The sequence below is a fragment of the Notamacropus eugenii genome, chromosome 2 (assembly GCF_028372415.1).
Source record: "Notamacropus eugenii isolate mMacEug1 chromosome 2, mMacEug1.pri_v2, whole genome shotgun sequence".
NCBI lineage: Eukaryota > Metazoa > Chordata > Mammalia > Diprotodontia > Macropodidae > Notamacropus > Notamacropus eugenii.
The window spans coordinates 132,148,591-132,165,445 of record NC_092873.1 but is presented as its reverse complement, the minus strand read 5'-3'; the positions used below and the strand labels follow the sequence as shown (position 1 = coordinate 132,165,445).

The 16,855-nt window shown below is 34.3% G+C and overlaps 1 pseudogene; it reads right to left on the bottom strand.

Moving 5' to 3' along the window:
* Positions 1-14,541: 14,541 nt before the first annotated feature.
* On the bottom strand, positions 14,542-16,314 carry LOC140523686 (eIF5-mimic protein 2 pseudogene; annotated as a pseudogene).
* Between the last annotated feature and the right edge of the window lie 541 nt (positions 16,315-16,855).

The following is a 16,855-nucleotide window of genomic DNA, read 5'->3' as shown; positions in this document are numbered from 1 at the left end:
GAGGAGATCAATGAATGGGATATGCAGCTAAATAAGCTAGAAAAAGATAAATTTAAAATTCCCAATTGAATAACAAATTAGAAATACTGAAAACCAAAGGCAAGATTAATAATATTGAAATTAAGAAAACTGTTGAGCTAACAAATAAAACTGAGAGATCGTTTGTGAAAAAAATCAGTAAAATAGATAAAACTTTGGTTAATTTGATGTAAAAAAGAAAGAAGAAAACCAAATTAAGATCAAATTAGGATCAAGAATGAAAATGGTGAAATCACCATCAATAAAGAGGAATTTAAAACAATAATTAAGAGCTATTTTGCCAAATTATATTTCAATAAATTTTACAATCTGAGTGACACAGGTGAATATTTACAAAAATATAAATTGCCCAGATTATCAGAAGAGGAAATATAAATCTTAAATCATTCCATTTTAAAACAAACAAAAAAGAAATTTAAAAAGCAATCAATGGAATTCTATCAAACATTTTAACAACAATTATATATTATATGAACATTTTAAGAACAATTCCAATATCATGTATGCTTTTTTCAGGAAAATATGGAAAAATGGAGTGCTACGAATTATTTTATTATACAAATATGGTCCTGTAACAGTAAACACCCAAACATACACAGGGGAACCTGCTATGATTATTTCTTACATCTGCATTCCTAAAAGAAATTCAACTTTCAAGGAGTTAACAATCACTTTAATCAAACACATGTATAATTCCTTTAACCAAGCACATATATCATTCACCTAGGTCAGGGGAGTTAGCAACCTGAACTTCAAAGAAAATACAGAGAAATCAAATAATCAACAGACATGGTTTCTTCAGGCTGAATTCAACAGACAAGTCCAACTGTCTGACCCTAATTACTAGAGAGGAATGCACCAACATATTAGTTTTCAAAACCAGGGAGCTCATTTAGAGACTTACCAGAGTGCTCATATGGCCAAACACTTTCCATCAGTAAACCCCAAAGGAACACCTCAACTCAGAGTATTTATAACTTTTTTAGAGCCAGAAGACATCACAGCTCTTGAGAACAAGTGTCTCATTAACAAAAGGAATGTGCCTCACCCCAAATCTTCCCTAGTCAAACTCCCCTTCATTGGCAGGTCCGTTAATGGGTGGGGAAGATCTTTAATTACATTAAATAAATAACAATAAAAATACATATACTATTTCTAGTTAAAGAAGCTTTTGTTTCTGTACTTTACTCCTAGTAAAGACTCTTGATTTATAAAGGCACGATTCAATCAGAGGCACTTGATTATACTAAAACAAAAACAGCAAAAGATCCTTCTCTGCTTGCCCTTACAGGTGCTGATATCTAAACCTGAAAGAGCCAAAACAGAGAAATAAAAGTGCAGACCAATTTTCTTAATGAATATGAATACAAACATTTTAATATAATATTAGCAAATACATTAAAGATTATATACTATATTAATAATATATAATATACATAACTATTATATATTATATATTATGTATATATTATACATTATTATATTATACAATATATAATGTAATATATATAATATATAAAAGATAATATACTATGACCAGGTAGGATTTATGCCAGGAATGCAGGGTTGGTTCAACATTAGGAAAACTATTAGCATAATTGACCATATCAACAACTACCCTAACGGAAAACATATGATTATCTCAATAGATGAAGAAAAAGCTTTTGCCAAAATAGTACACCTATTATTATTAAAGACAATAGGGAGCATAGGAAGAAATGCAGTCTTCCTTAAAATGAGTATCATCTACCTAAAAACCATCAGCATTCATTATAAGCAATAGGGATAAGCTATTAGCATTTTCAATAAGATCAGGGTCATGCAAGGATGTCCATTATCACCCCTGGTATTCAATAGTTTACTAGAAATGTTAGCTTTAGAAATAATAGAAGAAAATATAAATTGAAGGCATTATTTTAGTTTGATAGTTTTGTTACTATCTCTCTTTCCGTATGACATGATGGCAAAGTTAGAGAATCCTAGAGAATCAAGTAAAAAGCTACTGAAAAAAGCAACTTTAGAAAAGTTGTAAGATATAAAATAAACCCAAATAAATCATCTGTATTTCTACATATTATTAACAACACAAAACAGCAAGAGATAGAAAGAGAAATTCCATTTAAAGTTACTGTAGACAATATGAAATATTTGGGATTCTACCTGCCAATACAAATCCAGGAATTATAGGAACACAACTTTAAAACATTTTGCACAAAACTTAAGTGAGATGTAAATAACTGGAAAAAAAACTATCAATTGCTCATGGGTGGGCTAAGTTAATATAATAAAAAGAACAATTCTACCTAAATTAATTTACATATTCAAGGGTATATTAATCAAACTACCCAAAATTATTACTACAGGAGAGGAAGGAATAATTTACCTCTCAGATTAATGAAGAATGAAAGAATTTATCACCAAGCAAGTAATAGAGAACATTAGAAAATGTTAAATGGATAATTTTGATTACATTAAATTAAAAAGGTTTTGCACAAACAAAGCCAATGCAAGCAAGATTAGAAGGAAAGCAGAGAGCTTGGAAATAATCTTTACATCCAATGTCTCTGATAGCAGTCTCATTTCCACTATATATATACATATATATATGTATATATGTATATATATGTATGTATGTGTGAATATATATGTGCCTGCATATAAGTGTATTGCATACATATATGTATATATATATTCATGTGTATATACTCATATATATGTGAGTATATATATACATATGTGTTTCTATCTATAACTGCATCAAAATTATAAAAATACAAGTCACTCTTCAGTTGGTAAATATTCAAAGGACATGAATAGTTTTCATTTGAAGTGAATAAAGCTATCTATCATCTAATAAATATGCTATAATTCACTATTGATTAGACAGATGAAAATCAAAACTACTCTGACGTAGCACATCACAGCTATTACATTGGTTAGCATGACAAAACAAGAAAATGGTAAATGTTGGAGAAGATGGGGGAAAATCACAACACTAATGCATTGTTGGTGGAGTTGTGAACTGATCCAACCATTCTGGAGAGCAATTTGAAACTATGCCCAAAGGGCTATAAAATTGTGCATACTCTTTGATCCAGCAATACTACTCCTAGGTCTGCTATTCCAAAAAGATTGTACAAATGAGAAAAGGACCCACATGTACTCAAATATTTATAGCCACCTCTTTTTTTGGTGGCTAAGAATTGGAAATTGAGCAGATGTCCATCATTTGGGGAAATTCTGAACAAGTTGTGGTATGTGAATGTAGTATAATACTACTGTTCCATAAAAAGCAAAGACCAGGCAGACTTCAGAAAACCTGTAAAGAATTACGTAAAATGATGGTGAATGAAGTGAGCAGAAACAGGAAAACATTGTACCCAGTAAGAACAAAATTGTGTAACAGCAAACTTTGATAGACTTACCTCTTCTTCACAATGCAAGGATCTAAGACAACTACTCAAGTCTCATGATGTGTGTGAGTGTGCGTGTGTGTGTGTGTGTGTTCATCCTTTATTGCCTAAGAAGACCATGTTATCAGAGAAATAATAACATGACTTGCACTTGCCTTTGTTTCATGTGAGGGAGGGCTGTGCAGCTCACCAGCCTCACTTCTCCAGAGCCATCTGAATCCAGTGACCAGATATTCACCAAGATGACTGGAGATGACCCAGGATGAGGCAATTGGGGTTAAGTGACTTGCCCAAGGTCACACAGCTATTTAGCGTCAGGTGTCTGAAGTGAGATATGAACTCAGGTCCTCCTGACTCCTGTGCTGGTGCTCTATCCACTGCACATTTTAGAAATGAGGCTTTTATCAGAGATACTCATTGTAAAAATTATTTCCAAGTTTGCTGCTTTCCTTCTAATCTTGGTTGTATTGACTTTGTGTATTTTTTTTAATTTAATGCAGTTAAAATTATCCATTTTGCATTTCATAATGTTCTCTATTTCGTGTTTGGTAATATATTCTCCCATTCTCCATAAATCTGAAAGGTAAACAGTTCCCTGCTCTCCTAATCAGCCTGTAATATCAACATCCAACAAAAGAACAATGAATTTTGGATGCAGATGGAAGTATATTATTTGTTCTCTTTTTTGTTGTTATTTCTTTTTTCTCACGGTTATTCCCTTTGATTCTAAATCTTCTTTTCAACATGAATAATGTGAAAATATGTTAAATATGAATTTATATAGAGAGTCTATATCAGATTGCATGCCATCTTGGGTAAGGAGGAGAAGAAAATTTATAACTCAAAATCTTATGGAAGTGAATGTTGAAATTTAAAAATTAATTAATAAAAATAAAAAAGACGTTAGCCACAGCTCCCTCTCTGACTCTACCCTAATACTTTCCCTCTGAGATTATCTGTCACTTACCTTGTATACATACTTTATTTTCCATGTTATCTCTCCAATTAGACTACAAATTCCTTCAAGGCAGGGATTATGTTTTTTGTCTTTCTTTGCACTTTTGCATTAATACTTCTTTTCCTCACACATAGCAAATATTTAATACATGGTTGTCAAGTGAGGGACATGAGCATATTTTCAGGTGAAATATTTGTATATCAGATGAAGTCATTTAATACTTTAACATTATAGTGTATTTAGTTGTTCTTAATTGCTACCTCTCACAAAGAAAGCATTGGTTTTATCCTAACTTAAAAATACAAATAATCTAGAAGTCACACTGAAAATTTCAACCTCCTTTACTCAGATGAGCCTCAATATCAGTATAAACTCCTTATAATTGAATTTAGTGGTTGCATCTGGAAGAGAACCTAGGTATCACACAGTCACAAAATTTCACGATTGGAAGAGACTGCTAAGACAAACTAGTTAAAACTACATCACAATAGTAATCACCTTGACAACCTCTCTGACATGTTACTGTCCAGCTTTCCCTGTAAGACAGTTAGCGAGGGGGAAACAGCTACCTTGTAAGACAACCCATTGCAAATCTTTTCTGCCTTCCTATTTTTTAGGCTTTCCAGTCTTTGTGTTATTATTTTAAATTAATTCTTTTATCTAAACAGTCACTCATTTTTAAAATTGGATTGTTTCTCCTATTAGTTAGATTTATGAATTCCTGAATTTCTTTTCTAGCATTTTTAAAATTAGTTTTTATTTTACCCTTTCTTCCTTTAAGTTAATAAAATCTCATTCACATCTCAGTAAGGAATTCTCCTTGAGTCTGTGATTAATATTCCTTAATCTACTGTTGTGAAAACTTATTACTACAGATTCTATTCACAACTTATTATCTCAGATATTATCTTTCATTTGTAAAATCTCAGCTTTTTGATTTGTGTTTCATACTCTGATTTGTGACTCTTTGATTACTTTTTTTCCTAGTTTGATCCCTCTTCTTCCCACTCATAATAAAGTGGTTAGCTCTAAATCTCCTCACCTTTGCTCTCCTCCACTAACTTTTTCTCTCTATGAAGGAATTCTTTATCTTCTCTTCAATGATTTTCTTTTATATCTATTCTGTCTATTTCTTTGCTCTGTTTCATGTTTTATATACTTATTCCTTCTTTAATTTTCTATCCTTTTCTCATTGAATAAAAACTCTTTACTAATTTCATTGCTACTGCTTTGAAGATCTTTTAAAATTAATATATTTATTTTTAGTTTTCAACACAAGATTTTGAGTTCCAAGTTTTCTCCCCATCTCTCCCCTCCACCCACCCAAGTAAATTGTGCATTCCAATTACCCCTTCTCCTAAGTTACCCTTTTGTCTGTCACACTTCTCCCTTCTCTCATCCACTTCTCCTCTATTTTCTTGTAGGGCAAGACTGATTTCTACACCCCATTGCCTGTGTGTCTTATTTCCCAGTTCCATGTAAAAGCAATTTTTAATATTCATTTTTAAAACTTTGATTTGCATCTTCTCTCCCTTCCTCCCTCCTTACCAATCCCCAATGAGAAGACATGCAATTCAATACAGGTTATAGATGTGTGTAGTCATGTAAAACATTTCTATAACCGTCAAGATGTGAAAGGCTGTATTTCCCTCCATTCTATCTTGCCTCCCACCTATTCTATTCTCTTTTTTGACCCTATCCCTCCTCAAAAGTATTTATATATAATTACCCTCCTTCCATTTACTGTCTCTTCTCTCATTCCTCCATCCCACACTTATCTCATTGCCCCTTACTTTCCTGTAGTGTAAGATAGATTTTCATATCAAATTAAGTGTGCATGTTATTCCCTCCTTAAGCCAAATCCAATGACAGTGAAGTTCACTCTTTCCCTCTTACCTCCCCCCTCTTTCCCTCCTTTGGAAAAGATTTGTTTTACCTCTTTTATGTGAGAGATAATTTACCCCATTCTATTTTTCCCTGTCTACTTCTCCCAATGTATCCCAATTTCACCCCTTAATTTTATCTTTTTAGATATTCTTCCTTCATATTCAACTCACTCTATACCCTCTTTCTATAAGTATATAATTCCTCCAACTATCCTAATACTGAGAAAAGTCTCAACAATTATAAATATGATCTTTCCATGTAGGAAAGTAGGCAGCTCAAATTTAGTAAGTCCCTAATGATTTCTGTTTCTTGTTTAGTTTTTCATGCTTCTCTTGACTCCTGTGTTTGCAAGTCAAATTTTCTATTCAGCTCTGGTTCCTTTACCAAGAATGCTTGAAAATCCTCTATTTTACTGAATGACCATTTTTGCCCCTAAAATATTATACCCAGTTTTAGTGAGTAGGTGATTCTTGGTTTTAATCATAGCTCCTTTGACCTCCATAATATTAAATGACAAGTTCTTCGATCCCTTAATATAGAAGCTGCTAGATCTTGTGTTATCCTGATTGTGTTTCCACAACACTAAAATTGTTTCTTTCTGGCTGCTTGTAATATTTTCTCCTCCACCTGGGAGCCCTGGAATTAGGCTACAATATTCTTGGGACTTTTCCTTTAGAATGTCTTTCAGGAGGTGATCAGTGAATTTTTCAATATCTAGTTTACCCTCTGCTTTTAGAATTGCAGGGCAGTTTTCCTTGATAATTACTTGAAAGAGCTCTTTTCTTGATCACAGCTTTCAGGTAGTCTAATAATTTTTAATTTTTCTCTCCTGGTTTTATTTTCCAGGTCAGTTGTTTTTCCTATGAGATATTTCACATAATTTCTTGGTTTCCCTTAAATTCATTAGCTTCCATCTGCTCCATTCTATTATTTCATGAATTATTTTCTTTAGTGAAATTTTGAACCTCCTTTTCCATTTGGCTGGTTTTGCTCTCTAAGACATTTTTCTCCTCATTGGCTTTTTGGATCTCTTTTGTGATTTTGGTTCATTGATTTTTAAAGTGTCATTTTCTTCAGTATTTTTGGGGTCCTCTTTAGCAAGTAGTTGACTTGGTTTTAATAATTATCTTATATCACTCTCATTTATCCTCCCAATTTTTGCTCTACTTCTCTTTCTTGATTTTTCAAAATGCTTTTTGAACTCTTCCCATGGCCTGAGATCAATTCGTATTTTTATTGGAGACTTTGGATGTAGGAGGTTTGACTTTGTTGTCTTCTTACGTCTGTATATTTTGGTCCTCCTTGTCATTAAAGTAAGATTCTATAGTCTGATTCTTTTTCTAGTTGTTGCTCATTTACCAAGCCATTTATCTGACTTTTGAGCTCTTTGTCAAGGTAGCTCTCTGTTTCTAGTGGGGTTTAGGGGGAATATATTGTCAGCCATTTGATTCCCACACAATCTGTTGGCTTACATCTCCAGAAACAGCTGCAGCTTCTGCCCCTACTACTGCTGCCACAGCCACCTCCACCCATTCCACCACCCTGGCATGGACTCTCTCATACAGGTGTGACTGGGTTTTTTTCCCACTGTCCTTTCAATTTTTCCTCAGTGTTTGGGGGTTTTGAAGACTATAAACTGCCCCAGGAGCCAGTTTCAGTCCCCTCATACCTGCTCAAGTCCCATCTGTGCCAGCTTGACCGAGGCAAGATTGTGCTCTGCTCAGAGCACTGCATGATAGACATTTCCCATCAATCTTCCAGGCTGTCTTGGTCTGGGTAGTTATTTCACTCCTTCATTCTGTGGGCTCTGCAGTTCCAGATTCTGTTTAGAGGAATTTTTTACGGGTATTTGGCTTGGCTTGGGGGAGAGCTGTAGTAAGTCACTGCCTACTCCATCATTTTGGCTCTGCCCCTCACCACCCACTTTGGAGAACTTGTCCCAAATATCTCTTATTTTTTTCTTCTATGGCTCAATCTTAGAAATATTAATTCTTAAGAGATATGATGAGAATAGAAACATGGCCACATAGTAGAAATTACCCTATGTCCCTAATGGGGTAATGAAATTACAAAGTTTTATCTTCCTCATGACTATATTTCTTTATATTTGCTATGTACAGGGTCCACATTTCCCCACTCTTCTGAGTATCAGTTATCTCTTGGAGTTCTGACTTCCCTTCTCTTTAATAAAAACATTTTCCATGTAGTTTCATAATCTCTAAAGTAGTTTCTCTCTTCAGCAAGTCTACTCAAATTCAATTTAATGCCCCCATCTTTCATTGTAGACATATTTAATTCCCACCATGGAAATGCCTTTTGCCAGGACTTACTGTTCCTATTGCTAGGAACTTTTCTCAACTTGTTCTCCGTATTTCAATTCCTCTCAGTGGCCATCACAGCCACTCTTTTCATTCCTTTATACTCTTTCAAGTTTACCGGAGTTACTTTTTCACTTCATATTTCATTCATGGACTTAATTATAGAATATTAAACACTCCTTTCTATCTTCAACCTCTCCTATCACCACTTATGGAATCTCCCATTCTGTGAATTAGTTTTTTTTTTTAAAGATTCACTTAAAAGGATGTAACATGCGTGTGGAATCTGGTGCTTGATATTTCATATCTGTTTCTCCCATATCAATTCTTCTACTGCTGTATATTTCACTTTCATCTTTCTTGCCTTCTATACTGATTTTGGTAAGCATGGATGTAGAGTGAAGATGGTGCAGAAAAGGTGGGCACTTATCTGAGTTCTTCCAAATTCCCCTTCAAATAACTTTAAAACAAGCTTCAAAACAAATTCTGGAGTGGCACATCCCATAAAAGTTTGGTCTAAAAGAATTTACCTGCCCAGAACAATTTAGAAGGTTGGCAGGAAAAGTCTGTCACACTGTGGTGAGAGTGGAGTACAGTCCAATGCAGGCTCTTCCAGTTCAGATCAAGCTACAAAAAATAAGCAGCAAGCTTTGGATGGTGACTGAATCAATGGCAGAATTTAAAATTTACAGGACCCCAAAATTAGATGCACAAAAAATATGAGGTTTAAGACAGTGACTCTTCCACCCAGGAAGGAGAGCCCCTTTTTAGCATATAGTTAAAAATGAAGAAATAGGTGAAAAAAATGAACAAACAGCAATAACAGATCTTATCATAGAAATTTCCTGTGGGAATAGGAAAGTTGAAAACATGATTAGAAAAATGCAACAAAGTTAAAATTGCTACATCTAAAGGCTCAAAAACAAACAGCAGTTCGTCTCAGGTCCTGGAAGAGTTCCAAAAGGATTTTAAAAATCAAATAAATGAGGTAGAAGAAAACTTATGAAAATAAAAAGCAGTGATAAAAGAACATCATGAAAAAAGAATAAATAGCTTGGTAATAGATGGACAAAGAATACTCAAGAAAATACACTTTTAAAATAGAATAGAGCAAATGGTGAAAGAGGCACAAAGAAATTAATGAAGAGAACGGCATCATTGGCCAGATGGAAAAAGTTATGCAAAATTCACAGAAGGAAAGAACATAAAAAGGTGAATTGGCCAAATGAAAAAAGTGTACAAAGACACTGTAGAAAGTACATCCTTAAAAATTAAAATTGGACAAGTGACTCACTTTAGAAAGTACATCTTTAAAAATTAAAATTGGACAAGTGGAAACTTATAACTCACTGAGACACCAAGCAGCCACAAAACAACTTCAAAGAAATGAAAAAAATGAAGAAAATATGAAATATCTCATTGGAGAAACAAGTGACTTGCAATAATATTGAGGAGAACTTAAGAATTATTAAACTATTTGAAACCATGATTGAAAAACAGCCTACACACATTTTTAAAAGAAAATATCAAGGAAAACTTCCCTGGTATTGTGAACATTCACCTCCACTGTAAAAGCTCTTTTGTGCCTTTTTTATATAACAAAGTTTACCCCATTCTATATCTACCTTGCCCTTTTCCCCAGTACATTTCTCTTTCTCATCCCTTAATTTTATTTTCTTTTAGATAATCATCCTATCATATTCCCTCCAGGTTCTGCTAGTTTCATTCTTCATTAGTTTATAAAAATCTTAAGGTTATTTTTCTTATGGATTATGACTTAGAATAAATGGTTCTTCTGGTTTTGATTACTTCACTCTGTTCACCAGCTGTCTTCACTCTGTCCTACCACTGGACTGTGATGACTCTGGAGAAGAGAGTGAGGCTGACTTTCATGCAACTCTGCTTCACTTAAATTCAACTTCACTCTGTGTACTTAAAAAATCCTAAATCAAGGATTAGCAAAATACAGGTCAAAGGTAAAATCTAGTTACCACAATTTTTTGGTATGACTAACAACTTAAGAATGGATTTTACACGACAAATATAATAAAATTTTATTTTACAATGTAAAATCTTTCTTAGCTTTTATTTGACCAGGAGGACCAATTTGACAAGCAGACTCCCTTTGACTTGAGTGTCACAGTTTTCCAATTCCTATCTCAAACAGTCAAGTAAAAATAATTGAATTGATAACTTTCAGAAACTTGCAGAATGTAGAGTAAATTCATACAAATTTTCAGAATCCCTGTGTATGTGTGTGTGCCTGTGTGTGTATATTTGTGTTAGAAATGAAGACCACTGAAGACTGGTCTTCCAACTTTTTGGCTATAGCACTACCGAATACACATTAGTATAGCTCCGTTAAGAAGCTATTCAATATGTCAAGTCTAATTTATTTTTCTCTTTAAATCTTCTACCATTTGATACCAAATCTGCCCTGAGACAAACAGAAAATTTCTAAACTATAACCTAGATTTTAGCCCTTCTAAAATATATAAAAATTTATCTTCCCCCAAATACATACATATTCTTTTCTGTAACGCAATATTGTTTTAATTTTGTTTTAATTGTTTCTATTCATTATGCTATCCTGTCCTCACTGTAAGCGCTTTTTAGCTTATCAAAGTTGTTTTTTTCTTACCTTAAATTGAATACAACACTCTCCAAATAACTTCAGTGTCTGAAACTAAATAGACACATAATATGTTTTTTTAAATTTATTAATCACCTGTTAATTTACTTCTTTTTTCTTGTAAAATAGTACTCTTTTCATAAAACACACAAATCTGTTGTCAGACAGTTGACTAATATTGAACTTGTAACTATAATATGAGTTAAAAATCTCCACCCTTCTCCCATTAATAGATCTCAGGTGAAATCCATTAAAGTAAACTAGATGATGGAAGACTTGTTTTGTAGGAAGACCTACAACTTTTTGTAAAATAATTATTTTATTTATTTTCAGTGTTCTACAATCCCTTCCTCCTCTTTCTTCCTCTCCCCACTTCCTCCATGAGATGCCTTGCAAACTTATTTGGGTTCTACACATACATTGCTATTAAATACAATTTCAATATAGTCAGATTAAATAGAAAAAAATAAAAAGAATGAGAGAAACCATAAAACAAAAGAAAATTCTCTTGTTTATTTTATGATCCAATTCTATAGTTCTTTTTCTGGATGTGGAAGGTGATTTGTGTGAAAAGTCCTTTGGAAATTTTTAAGGTTCTTGCGTTCATAAAAAGGACTAAGTCTAATAGAAAAATTCCACACACGCTGTGGTTGTTGCTGTCTACAATGTTCTCTTGGTTCTGCTCCTTTTACTCATCATCAGTTCATATAAGTGTTTCCAGGCCTCTCTGAAGTCTTCCTATTCATCATTTCTTATAGCACAGTAGTATTCCATTACATTCATATACTACAACTTGTTCAGCCATTCACCACCTGATGGGCATCACCTTGATTTTTTGGTCACCACAAAAAGAGCTGCTATAAATATTTTTGTACATGTGGGAACCTTTCCCATTTCTATAATCTCTTTGGGACACAGTCTTAGAAGCAATACTGGTGAGTCAAAGGGTATGCACATTTTTGTAACTCTTTAGGCATAGTTCCAAATTGTTCTCCAATATGGTTGGATCAGCTCACAGCTTTACCAAGAATGAATTAGTGTTCCAACTCTCCTACATCTTCTCCAACATCTATCATCTTCCCGTTTTGTCATGTTAGCCAATCTGATAGGGGTGATGTGGAACCTCAGAGTTGTTTTGTTTTTCATCTCTCTAATCAATAGTGATTTAGATCACTTTTTTCACATGATTTTAGATAGTGTTAATTTCTTCTTCTGAAAATTACCTGTTCATATCCTTTGTCCATTAATCAATTGGAGAATGACTTGCATTCTTGTACATTTGACTAAATTCTCTATATATTTTAGAAATGAGGCCTTGATAGTAGACACTAGTTGCAAAAATTCCTAGTTTTCTGCTTCCCTCCTAATCTTAGTTGCATTGGGTTTGTTTGTGTAAAACCTTTCCAATTTAATGCAATCTTAATTATCCGTTTTGCACTTCATAACATTTTCTATCTCTCTATTAAAAATTTCCCCATTCTCCATAAATCTAACAAATAATATTATTTCTTGCTTCTCTAATTTCTTTAGAGTGTCAATATTTATACCTAGATCATGTACCTGTTTGAACTTTATTCTTGTGTATGGTGTCAGGCATTGGTCTATGCCCAGCTTCTGCCACACTGTTATCCAGTTTTCCCAGTAATTTTTGCAAAACAATGAGTTCTTATCCCAGAAACTGGGGTCCATGGGTTTATGAAACAGAAGATTTCTATACTCATTGACTTCTGTTTCTTGATTATCTAACATATTCCGCTGGTCTTCTCCTCTCTTTCTTAGCCAATAGCAAATGTTTTTGATGATTGTTGTTTTAGAATACAATTTGAGATCTGGCAGGACTAGGATACCTTCCCTAGCATTTCTTTTCATTAGTTCCCTTGATATTCTCAACCTGACTTTACTTGTGTGAGAAGTGTTTTGTAATTGGGTTCATAATGTCCCTGGATTTGTTTTGGCAGGTAGGCTCCAAGATATTTTGTAGTGTCTGTAATAGCTTTATTTTTGTTTTGTTTTGTTTTTCTGAGGATGGCCTTTACTTTTTAAAAAGTATTTAGGACTACAAATTACAAAGAAAGCAGATCACTACAGTAGAAACCTATTAGATAGATACATAACATCTATGTATGAAAACTTAACATACACTCCACTCACAAGACAATCAGTTATAATGTTCTTCCTTAAAAGGCTATTATGTAGTTTCAAATTATATTATACTTCATTTCCTCAAGGTGTATTTTTAATTTTAAATACCAAATTCTTGGGTCTTAATGACATATGCTAAGATAGGGCACATTTCACTGATGTCCTGGTGACAGTTTCCAGCTTTAGCTAAGAACACTTTATTTTAAAATGATCCCTTAAAATCTTTTTTCCCTACCACAAAAATTTACCTGCCAAAAATGAGGCAACAATCACCTTCTCTTCTAATGGCTCTGGCTAGGTATATAGACAAATTATCAGCAAAGTAAAAAGGTGAGCCATCAGAATAAAAAGATCATGAGCTGGAAACTTTTTTGGCTTGTGGCAGGAAGAAAATGGCAGTGGGGTAGATACTAGGCAAATGTTTACATCATCCTTGCATATGCTAAAAAATGAAGGCAGTCCATTCCAGTATGGCTGCATGGTGTCCCATTTCTGCATTTCAATACAACAAGCAGGAGGACAGATCTAACGGTTATGCTTGGAGTCCCAAACGGGCTCTTTGTAATCTAGAAAACATTGGTCACTTAACATATTAAATATTTCACTGGGTTTAGGATATTCGTCATTTCCTAACACGCACTCCCTTTAATGATTCCTGTCCTATGAACTTAGAGTTCTCTAGAGTGCAAGCTACTGTGTATGATAAAACTGTTTTCATAACACATTTGTAAGCTGACCCGGAGGTGGTGGCATAGCAGATGCTCACCTATTTTTATTGGCTGAAACACTGAATGCAGAAACATATGCAGTGGAGAGATCTGAATTTTCTTCTTTCCACCTTCCTGATCACTTGTGCTGCCTTAATTTTTCTGAATCGTTTCCCACTAATTCTTTTACTTACAGATGAGAAACCAGGGAGCAAGGGTAACAGAAATTTTAGCTGTAGGCTACTTAGAAACCTTTTGCTTAAAGTGTAATAATGCTAAAAATAAGCGCTAACACGAATACTTTTTAGTTATGACAACAAAAAGTGAGCCAATTACGTTAAAATCAATGTTCAGAAATTAACCCGAGGTCTTATATAAATTATCATCTGATGAATGGGGCTCTGAACACCGTTTAATGTTGCCTTTTCATTTCATACTAAATATCGTACAAGTCATTTGCCTTTTGACTTTGGATACTTGTACAGTTTAATTTGCAAACAGAATTTCCATAACAAATTGTTTTTAACCAAATCATGCCTTGTAAACTGTTTGTAGAAAACCCAGGGATAAAATGAACTGTTCATTGTGGTAGGCCTTAAATTACATTATTACAGTAGAAAATATAGGAGGTAGAATATAACTGAAAAGACTAATGCAACATTAGATTCAAATCTATAGCTCCTGTAGTTACTTAAAACATGGTTTTAAAAACTAAACCCAACATTTTTCAGTAACCATAGAAAACAGTTAAAATAAATTTGCCATGAAAGCCCTTATATCATGCTTGATAGAGGGAGTTAGGAAGATGTAAGAACCAGAAGGACACATGAGACATGATATTTTATCTACAACTCCTGTTTGCTTTACTGAGCTTGTAGTTCCACAATTCAGTCTCCTTCTTCTGCTTCAGACTCGGATTCTTCTTCTGCATTCTTGAGCCACTGTACAAATTTTTTCATTGGCTCAAGAAAGACACTTTTCCCCTTTGCAACATGTGCATCTCTTTATCCACTTCAAAATGGGCTCTTCACTCAGGACTTCAGCTTTACAAAAAAGCACCATGGTTTTCTGGAAGGCTTTCATGAAGTGAATGTTGTCATAACAGTATTCCTGAATCTTCAGTAACAGAGTCAGCTCAGACTGACCTTGAGTAGTAAAGGCAGCAAGTAGAGGTCTATATTGCTTCAAATGCTTGATGCCTTGCTCTGCTACCAGCTCCTCCTTTTTGTTCCACTCCACAGTGCTCATTACACTTGACCAGACTATGCCGATAATGATCTGTTCTGGAATATTGTTTTTCTTCATCTTCTCCTTGACATGCAAAATTATATCCTTAAATGGATCATCACTTGACATCTGTTCTTGAAGTTCTTTCTGTAGCTCTTTACGAGCTCCTATGGTTTGCTGGTTCCGAACATACTTAGAAAGTTCTTTTAGACCTGCTTCAATAAAGTATTTTATGAAGTGCTCAACATTTTGTTGGTTAGCAGGAAAAAGTTCCATCAGTCTGTTGTCCATGCTGACTTTTCGAAGACTAGCAGCTACTGCATTGATATCTCTTTCATTTATCAATGATTTAAACAGCTTTACACAAAGGCCTCTGAAACACCTTCTTTAACCAAATTCTCATTATAAAGGCTGTGAAAAATGGATGCATTAACTGTCCCATTGGCCAGAAGAACCCCAGTCAATATGGCCAGTTTGTTCCTCTCAGACTCTGAAAAACCCTTCAATAGCAGCAGCTTTTTAACTTCATCCTCAAATCCCTTTTCAAGGTATTTGTATCGCCTGATTAACTTGTTGAATACCTGAGCAAAGGCTTGTATGGTCTCTAGGTCTTCTTGTGCTTCAAATACACAGACATCTGTACGCATCATGTCATCTGCCAGTGTACCATCTGGGGCCAGCATGCCACCAACCGCTAGAATGTAAAAAAGTGTTTCTGCATATCAGCGATAATCAAGTTTTGCCCTAGAAGCATCAAGAAATTTTGCTACTGCTTCCAAATCAGTGCCAGTTTCAGTGAAACCTTGGGTAATACAGTCCTGAAACTGCGTAGGGTCAAACCTCTCTTTTTCATCTCTTTTTCTAGTCTTAAAACTCTGGCCTGATAGCATTGACTTTTGCTGCTTTTGATTATTCATAAAAGACACCCGAATTTAAGGTGGAGAGTAAAGAGCCAGAAATCCCCGAGGTGTTGGTAACTGCGGTGGTGGCTCCTCTGAGACCAGAACTAACGCAAAGAGGAGGGAGGAGGAAGTGCCACCCCACTCCTCGGCCCGTCTCATATCCTGTCATAGCTTTAAATGGGATTTCTCTTTCTAGCTCTGGTTCTTGGGCTTTGTTAGTAATATATAGAAATGCAGATAATTTATATAGGCTTATTTTGTAACCTGCAAATTTGCCATAATTGTTTATTATTTCAAGTAGTATTTTACTTGATTCTCTGGGTTTCTCTAAATATGTCAACATATCATCTGCAAAGAGTGATAGCTTAGATTTTGCTTTGCCCATTCTAATTCCTTCAATTTTGTTTTCTTGTCTTATTGCTACAGCTACCATTGGGTAGTGCCATATTCAATAACAGTGCTGATAATGAACATATTTGTTTCTCTCCTGATCTGATTCAAAATGTATCTAGCTTACGATCATTGCATATGATGCTTGTTGATGGTTTTAGGTAGATACTGCTTATTATTTTATGGGAAGTTCCATTTATTCCTCTGCTTTCCAGTGTTTTCAGTATGAATGGGTGTTGT